Consider the following 8,774-nt stretch of genomic DNA (forward strand, 5'->3'; position numbering starts at 1 on the left):
CAATAGGTTATGTTATCTTTTAAACTTAAATTTTGTTACGTATAGAACATTGTATATATGAAAACTGTCACTTTATTTATTTTTTTTCTCGTTTTTATAGGAAGGACGGCATGTTAACTCGAGAGGAAAGAGCCGAAATTATCCTTTTGGCTGGAGGACGTAGTTTAGCAATAATAGCAGCCAGTGGCGTATTTAGGGGGGGGCTTCCGGGCTTAAGTCCCCCCCGAACTCTTACTTACTATAGTCAAGTATATGAAATATCTTGCAGAATTTTCACATTTTCAGGCAAAGCCACCCGAAAGTTAGCAAAGCCCATCCCGAAACAAAATCGTAAATACGCTACTGATAGCAGCGATCTTCAATGAGCGACATACGAAGTTCGAGCCGATGACACACAGTGTTGTACGAAAACTAATCCGCAAATTCAAGGCAACGGAGAATTTTGATGATTTACCTCGACCAATTGAGTGGCCTCAATGGTCCCCAAACTAACTCGTCGGAATTGTATCTTTCAGATCACCTTAAACTTATAGTCTTTGAGTGTAAAATTAATGACTTTGGCCACCTGAAAAGGATAAATATTACAACCTATGAACAAATATCACCGACTGGGCTTCGAAAAGTGCACGACCACTAGGTCGCACGGTTAAGGATATGTTGAACATGTAATGCGATTATAATTGTCTCATGTGTGGTAGCTCTTAATTTTTCTTTTTATTAAAAAATACGTAATGTGAGATGTTACAAAGTTTGGTTTCCACTTCAACTTTGTCGTTTAATTCGAAATATCGCACAGGACATTTCATAGCATACCACACATAACATATCCTAAATCCATTAAAAACTTGAAAGCTGTTGCAATTTTTGGAAAAAAATAAATTTGCAGTTGGATTTCGGTTCGAATGGAAATGTTGCTTAATACGAGGGCAGATCGAAAAATAAAACACAATGCTTTTTCCTCCCCAGGCATTGCAGCTGGAATGGTAAAACTGCGTGACTTGAAAGTTTGAACTTTGCTCTACAAAGGGTATTTTGTTCTCCTATGAAGTTCCAGCGAGAGACGTCTGAACTACGAAACAATCACGGCGCGCATATTACTGTCGTCCACCTGTGAAGAGCAGCGAAGTGTGGTTAAATGTTTGTGGGCCAAATGGCATACACCGAGTACAATTCACAGGAACATGCGTGGCATGTATGGGGACAATTGTATGGGACGTATGGACCGCACTAATGTCTCCAGGTGGTGTGCATTCTTTGAAGAGGGCCTTAAGAACTTTAGTGATGCGCCACGCTCCGGGAGGCCGGTAACAGCTCCAACACCGCAGAATATTCTCGCCATCGAGGCAGCATTTTTAATGACAAGCATGTGCACCTGATACCATCGACGTCCATCTATTTGGTCCCATGAAGAAATTTCTGGCCGGCCAACACTTTGCGACACATACGGAAGTGAAATAAGCAGTATGCTGATATATATACTCCAACCAAATGGACTTCTATGAACATTACATTATGAAACTGGTCCACGCTTGAAAAATATGTTGAGAAACTTGGTGACTATGTAGAACAGTAGGTCGAAGATGTGAGTTCATTTGTGCTTTGTGTGGTTTTGGTACATGTTAAAGTTTTTTTTTTTTTTTTTTTTTTTTGAAAAAACAAATACTGTGCGTTACTCTAAAATCTGCCCTCGTATGTCACATGAGCATGTTGCCATCTGAAATAAGTTGATTCCAATATTGCGACCATCAAAATGGCGCAGAACAACCTTAACCACGTCATTATGTTTCCTCTCCCACCTACAATGATCCCAATTGAGATCAGATCGATTTACAGTTTCTCGAACAGTTTTCTCAAATATTTAATCCGGTCCAGACTTTTGGCCACATCTTTATAGTAGAAATACATAGTACTTCGTGTAGACAAAATAAAGTTTAAATGTCAAGTTTGAGTCTATTCGTAACACATTTCATTCTACCCTCTACAGGGTTGCCCGATTGAAGGTAGAGGCCAGACTGAGCTTCACTTGACATTCATTACTGAATTTATGTCAAACATAACAAAAACAACGCAAAAACATGTGTACAATGATTTTAATTGAAAAGACTAAATATGGAATTCCATGACTCTAGATTTAAGAGATTGGACATTTTGTTATAACATTTGGGCCCCCATTTTTGTTCCCTTATAGGTAAACCGCCGAAAGACGTGTGGAATTGTCTTAAATGAGATATGTGAATTCCAAGTTTCCTTACGAGATGTTCACAATTTATAATATCAATTCTAACCCTCATCCCTGTTTCTTCCTTTCTAGATCTAATATATATAAAAAACGTTCAAACACGTCTGTAATTATTTGCAATCAGTGTTGCCACAGTCCTATCTCTGGAGTGGGCTTAAAAATAGTACAAAATTCAAACAAAAAGAGCTGAATTCATTATTTTATACCACTGTAGTATATGGCTCTATAATAACAAGAAACTAAAAGAGGTGAAGTTCTAGAACACTCCCACCCCCACCCCTCTTACAAGAATGGAAATCAAGAAAGTGCTCTTTAAAAATATACTTTTTTTAAAAAAAAAAATATCCAAATAGGAAGAACCCGAACAACCTTGGAAGTAGATGAAACTTTTGTTGCGCATAGAAAGTATAACAGAGGCCGCAAATTACAAGACAAAACAGATCTAATCGTCGGTATGTATTGTAACGAAACCAAACGCGTCTCTATTTCAATGTGACCAATAAGCCAAAACGGTATTATGGCCATATATGAAAACAAATATATAAAACGAGGAGCAAATCAATCATCTCCGAGTTCGTGTGGTGTAAAGATTACGTTATAATAAAATATTAAAATATAAATTATTAAAGCTTTTTCTCGCTTATTTCATGGTCCAAAGAGAATAATAAACTGTATGAAGAATATAAAGTAAGTGAACTGACATTTGTACACCGGTCCAGGGACCTAGAATCTTCCATGAGAGACATCAAAAGAAAGAGATGTAGAGAAAGTCTTACTGACACTTTTGAACATATGAGAAGTATTTGTTAAATGGTTCTGAATTGGGTAGAATTGTACCAAATTTTTCACAAAAGGGGCTGAAAATGCCAGCGTGGTACCAACGGGCCGACGAATGACAAAAAGGGGTGAATTTGGTACAATTGTACCAAATGTGGCAACAGTGTTTGCAATTCGGAGTTTCAAATAATCATTTATGCCTCCAAATCTTTTTTCCTCCATCTTTTCTTTTCCTCTAACACAAACATTAAAAGGAACTCATTAAGACGTACCTAATTAATTAGAAGAGGAAGTAGAAATACCAAATTTAATGCTTCTGATCTTCAGCGATTACGAAATAGGAATATCATAGGAAAGCAAAAATAAATATCTTCGCGAGTACTAATAATTATTACATTTTTAGATAACATATATAATAATGAATTGTTATTGTACAATTCGTGACTGAATTATTATTTAATAAACAAATCTTCTTTAGGATTCTTACTTGTGTTCACTACTAACATCAACAGTGTAAAAATATAGGTATGTGATTTTAGAGACATCTAATCTCTAAAATTATTGAAACATATCTACTGACAGAGTATTCGTGAAATGTTAATATTGCTGGAAGTTACAAACGGTGAATATTATTAGATATTATTGTTAAAAGCATTCTACGGATTACAGCTGTAAGTTAATGCACAATTTAAATGCACTACTTCCCAGGCCCATATCCAGAGGGGTCTAGGGGGGAGAAACCCCTAAATTTTTTCTGGCCCCCTTAGGCTTGCAAATGAACTATAATATGGTGCTGAACCATTATATGGTTGGATCGGGCCCCCCTAACTTCAGCTGCCCCAGCCCTATATTTTTTGGGCTGGCGACGGGCCTGCTACTTCCTCAACTTTCTCACTTTAACATAAGCATTTGGTTATTTTACTAGTTTTGGTAACGGTATGAAGAACAGTGACTCAGTTATTTTAGAAGAACATTTTACGCAGTATTATTTTTATGTCAGCTTAGAGTGCATAAGTGTCAAAATTCAACATTGTACTTCAAGAGGCTTGACCTGCGACTTAATCAATCATTCAGGATTTCTTCTTTTGTATATGAAGGTAAATACTTAGACACCATTTTACCCAATCTTCACCATACAAGTTCAGGTCCCATTACAGATAAAGCGTCTTACCAAAATTATAACTGAGAAACCATGATCTCAGTTTCAATGAAGGTTATTTCTTGCGAGGATCACAAATTCAAAAAAGCTTGCTTTTAAAATAATCGTCTTGAATTAGGACATGAAGAATAAAATCACATTTCATTTTTAAATATTGTTCGCATTTTTTCACAATTGTATGCATATCTAGCATAAAATCACGCCACGTGTTGTTTAGAAGGATGCCGATCATGTGGACCCCTACTGTATTTGTAAATATACAATATTTGGCATAATTTGAGTGCATTTTTTCTAAAAATCATCATATATATACCTTCTGCATCTGAATGAGCCCCCCAAATTTACAGAGAAATCGGCGCACTTGGTTGCTTAGCAAAATCTTAGATAGACTAGTTAAACATCGATAGGCAGAGAAAATATAGCCTTGTTGAGCGCTTTAAACAAAATATAATACCTTTTGGGCTTGTTTATAAATGAATTATTCACCTTTCTACAAGACTATCCACAGTGGCGGACCTAGCCCGGTGGGCATAACAATCCCAAAGCTTTTTGAGTGATAAAATAATTTTAGCTATTATTTTAATATTTTCGAAAGTTCATCTTAAACTGATGATATACCTATTATAGTCTGGTTTCTGGCTGTCACCCTTATTTTTAAACTTCTAGATCCATTACTGATTCTCCAAAATATCAACCTGATAAACCTTTTCCAATAATCTTAATGAGCATATTTCATAGGTGGATAAAAATGGTAACACACTGTATGCTCTGCCCAGTTTATGAGAAATAAGGTTCCATTAAAATCCAGCTATTTATTAAACACAAGTGTTAATATGGCATGTATAATCAGTCAACAAACTACTTTAAAATACATTAAATCGCACTTAATAGTTAAAGTATTAAAATACAGTTGTAAGCTATTTATGAATTTCATGGACCTTTTCCTGTCAATGTACATAGCGTATTTCAAAGCAGAGTTGAATTACAGAAATCCCCGAGCGAAATGAAGACATCTTTTATGAACAGAAAATTTTTAAGTTGTTTGATCGAGTGAAGATATTATCTTAATGACTTCAATGCTAATAAAGATACCGGTATATAATAATCATTTTCGAATGGACAAGTGTAAATAATCAATGATAGGTCCGAAGGTATGATACTATATTCCACAGAGAGCATAGTTTATGATCTAATCATCTTTCACTCACACCAGAATTGAACACTTTAACACATATAATAGTTCCAATTGTAAAATACATATGACTGTCGTTTAAAACAGCAAATAGAGTTTAAGTTCAGTATTAAAGAGTATTACATTATAAAAAAAGGCAAGTTTTCACAATAGATTTGTAGGTATAAGTTCAAATTATAATCGTATTTTGAGGCAATAGCAATAAATATTTTGTTTAAATTTAGAGAAAGTGTGACCTTAGATTGGTTCCATATCAAATGCTTCCGTCCTAACTTTTTCGTCATGAACACACAGATAAAAGCCAAAGTCAAAATCTTCAAATACGAAAATCATCATATTGCTATGCTAATTATTATTTTAAACGTCCTTGTCATATGTGCAAAATTAATACAAACGCCCTAGAGATATGTGCAAAAATAATATTCAGGATAACTTAATCAAAATCTCATCACAGTATGAAAACATTTTGGGAAAGAACATTATATTAGTAGTATTAATTCAACAAGTCAGTATGCCGTAATTCATCAGTATATTAACTTTTTTATTCAAACAACAAGTATACACAGTTTAACACACAGGGGTAAAAGTGAGACGAAACGCGGGCGGACCTCGTACCCCTTCTTCCAAAACATATCTATGGAATAGTAAGAACATTCTCAGACTTTCAAAAACTATGGGCAAAAATAGGTACAGAGTACAGCCTTACATCAAGCATCCCTCTACCTTTCAAGATCCACTTTTACCTCTGCTCACGTACATAAAATGAAATCTTTATGTGTTACGTCCCACGGTTATGCCGGTTAGGCTAAACGAGACGGTGATGATGAGTAATGAACGAAATGATGGAATGAAGAAAGTGGGAGGAAACGGAAGAACCCCGAGGAAACCCACGCACACGGTGTTTGTTTACCACAAAGTTCACTTGGCGGGGGCTGGGATCGCACCCGGGACCCCAAGCGCTATACGTGAACGCTCTATCACTGAGAAACCTCGGCCCTCTGCTCACGTAAGGTAATAATTGTGTAGCTATTGTCCTTAATGATATTGAGCTCAGTTTGCTAATTTGGATTCTTCCAGATTGCAAAAGTAATACAAACTTTTATTTGTACTAACCAAATAGATTAAATCGAATTTCCTAATATGCTCGTATATTTTGAAGATAGAAACAGACAAACATGGAATAAGTGATGCTAGGAATTGATTGGTTACTGAATTTAGAATTAAACGTCCAGTTTCAACATTGCAATAATATATGACTTAAATTCAAAACTTAATATAGGATCCAAATCACATAAACGTCTATTCGGAATCAAACATGGATCTTCCGTGCCGAAAACAGATATACTATAGCACTAGGAAAATTAAGGGTCTAGAAATGTTTCAGTCAAATTATTGGGTTTCGTAATAATATAATAATTAGAACCTAACGAAACTCACAAGTTTATTTCTTTTATACTGAAAACTATAAAATGCAAATACAATAGGTCTTAAGACAAATGCATGACCTTTCAACATTTTCTCTTGTTCTTCAGTATTGGTCAAAGTTTTGCTATTGAAAGCTATTTATTATCGATATTACTTATTTTATCGGCAGAAATATGGGTATCCTATAAATAAAATTAAAAGTAACACATAACAATTAAAAAAACTGTTCAAATCAACATGCACATTCCAGTTTATTAATAAGAGTTACATTCAAATAGCTAAAGTGTCCATTCCTTGCACGAAAATAATCGGTTTATGAAAAACTCTTATGTATAATGTTGAACGTGACTAATAGAAAATTTATGGATGTCAAAACCCTCGGTAAATGGCATACGTCCTGTGGATAGTTTCTGCCATTCATAGGGAGGAATATGAAATACTCCACGAAATTGCCTCCTTGAACAATCATTTTATTTTCATTAAATCTTTCGTCAATATTTGTTTTCTATCATGTAGACCCACATAGACCCCCCATCATGTAGATACGTAGGCTAATGTTTAAAAAAAGGGGTCAAACAATTGTTTCTTAAAATGTTATAGTTTCGGTCATTTCTGTTCACATTGGGCTAGTTTAGCTTAGTTTAGGTGCGTTTGAGTTATTTTAGGATAGTTTATGTTTGATTATGTTAGTCTAGGAGTCCAGCTTAATTTTCAAAAAAAAAAAAAAAAGAAAAAAAGAAAGAAAGAAAGAAAGAAAAGAAAGAAAAAAGAAAGTTATAATTTTGCTGATTTATGATTATATTGGGTTAGTTTAGGTTAATTCAGGCTAGCTTAGGTTAGTTTAGGTTAGCTTAGGTTAACGTTGGTTAGTTATGTTAGGTCTAAGTATTTGCATCATCATTTTCTCTTGTTTTCTTTGTGTTTCTTTTTTGTGTTTCTGGATCTCTTCTGCTACACATAATCCCAGCCATATACATCTCTCTCTCATTTATAGAAGTTTCACATTGAATATATTATTATTTTAAAGAAAGTTTACCAGGAACAGGACCAGGTTGACTGTGCTTTGGGACTCAGAATTTGAGACAATGTTCGACGTGACGAATGTATAGTTCGCAGCAAAAAAAAAAAAAAAAAAAAAACCTGCATCATGAAGATGTAAGTTTATTGTGAAACTACGCCTAACAGCGCAGGGAATCAACGTCTAAGTGACACGAATCACGCCAGAAGAAACCTCGGCGTCCTCCCTTGCACACTTATTTTGGAGAAAAAGACTTTGTTGTTTCAGAAGAAACTTTACATTACATTCTCATGTTGTAGGTTTTTTCTTTTTTTTCTTTGTCTCGGACGGTACAATCTGCCACGGAACTAAACCAAACACTATCTCCCGTGTAGAGGTATAATCACGTACATTTCAGAACATATACATATATCCAATCCGTTATTCTTAGTTTCAGATGAAAGTCTAAAATAATTTTAGGCAGAATATCAAATTAGCTAAAATGTTTCTGTTCCCCAAAAATGACTAATGATGTTCTCTGCATCAGTGAGTCTCAGAAACTACTACTTTCCGTTGGCAACGCCAATACAAAACACTTATTAGAATAACGCGCCTTTGATAAGTATAGCTTAATCAGTTTCTTCATAGATGTTATATTGTTTTATTTATCACTAGCAGCTAGCATTCACACGTAGCAAAGGAAAGGAAGTGTTATTGTATCAAGAAAGTATTTCGAAACAAATTACTAGTTTTCAAATGTCAGTTTAATCTGAACATTATTTGATTGGTATTTTATAGTAGTGATCATAAACATAACTGGCCAAGAACATAAGTGAGACAATAACTATTTGTATTAAATCTAATTAAATCGTGTAAAGTTTATTAATACTATAACCGCTGAATTTCTTAAACTGACATTTCATAGTGTTGTCAATTTGGGGGAAAATAGGTAAATCTACGGGATTCTATTTCCAAAATAGCGACA

Source organism: Thermobia domestica, chromosome 8 (genome assembly GCF_964235325.1).
Source record: "Thermobia domestica chromosome 8, izTheDome1.hap1.1, whole genome shotgun sequence".
Classification (NCBI taxonomy): Eukaryota; Metazoa; Arthropoda; class Insecta; order Zygentoma; family Lepismatidae; genus Thermobia; species Thermobia domestica.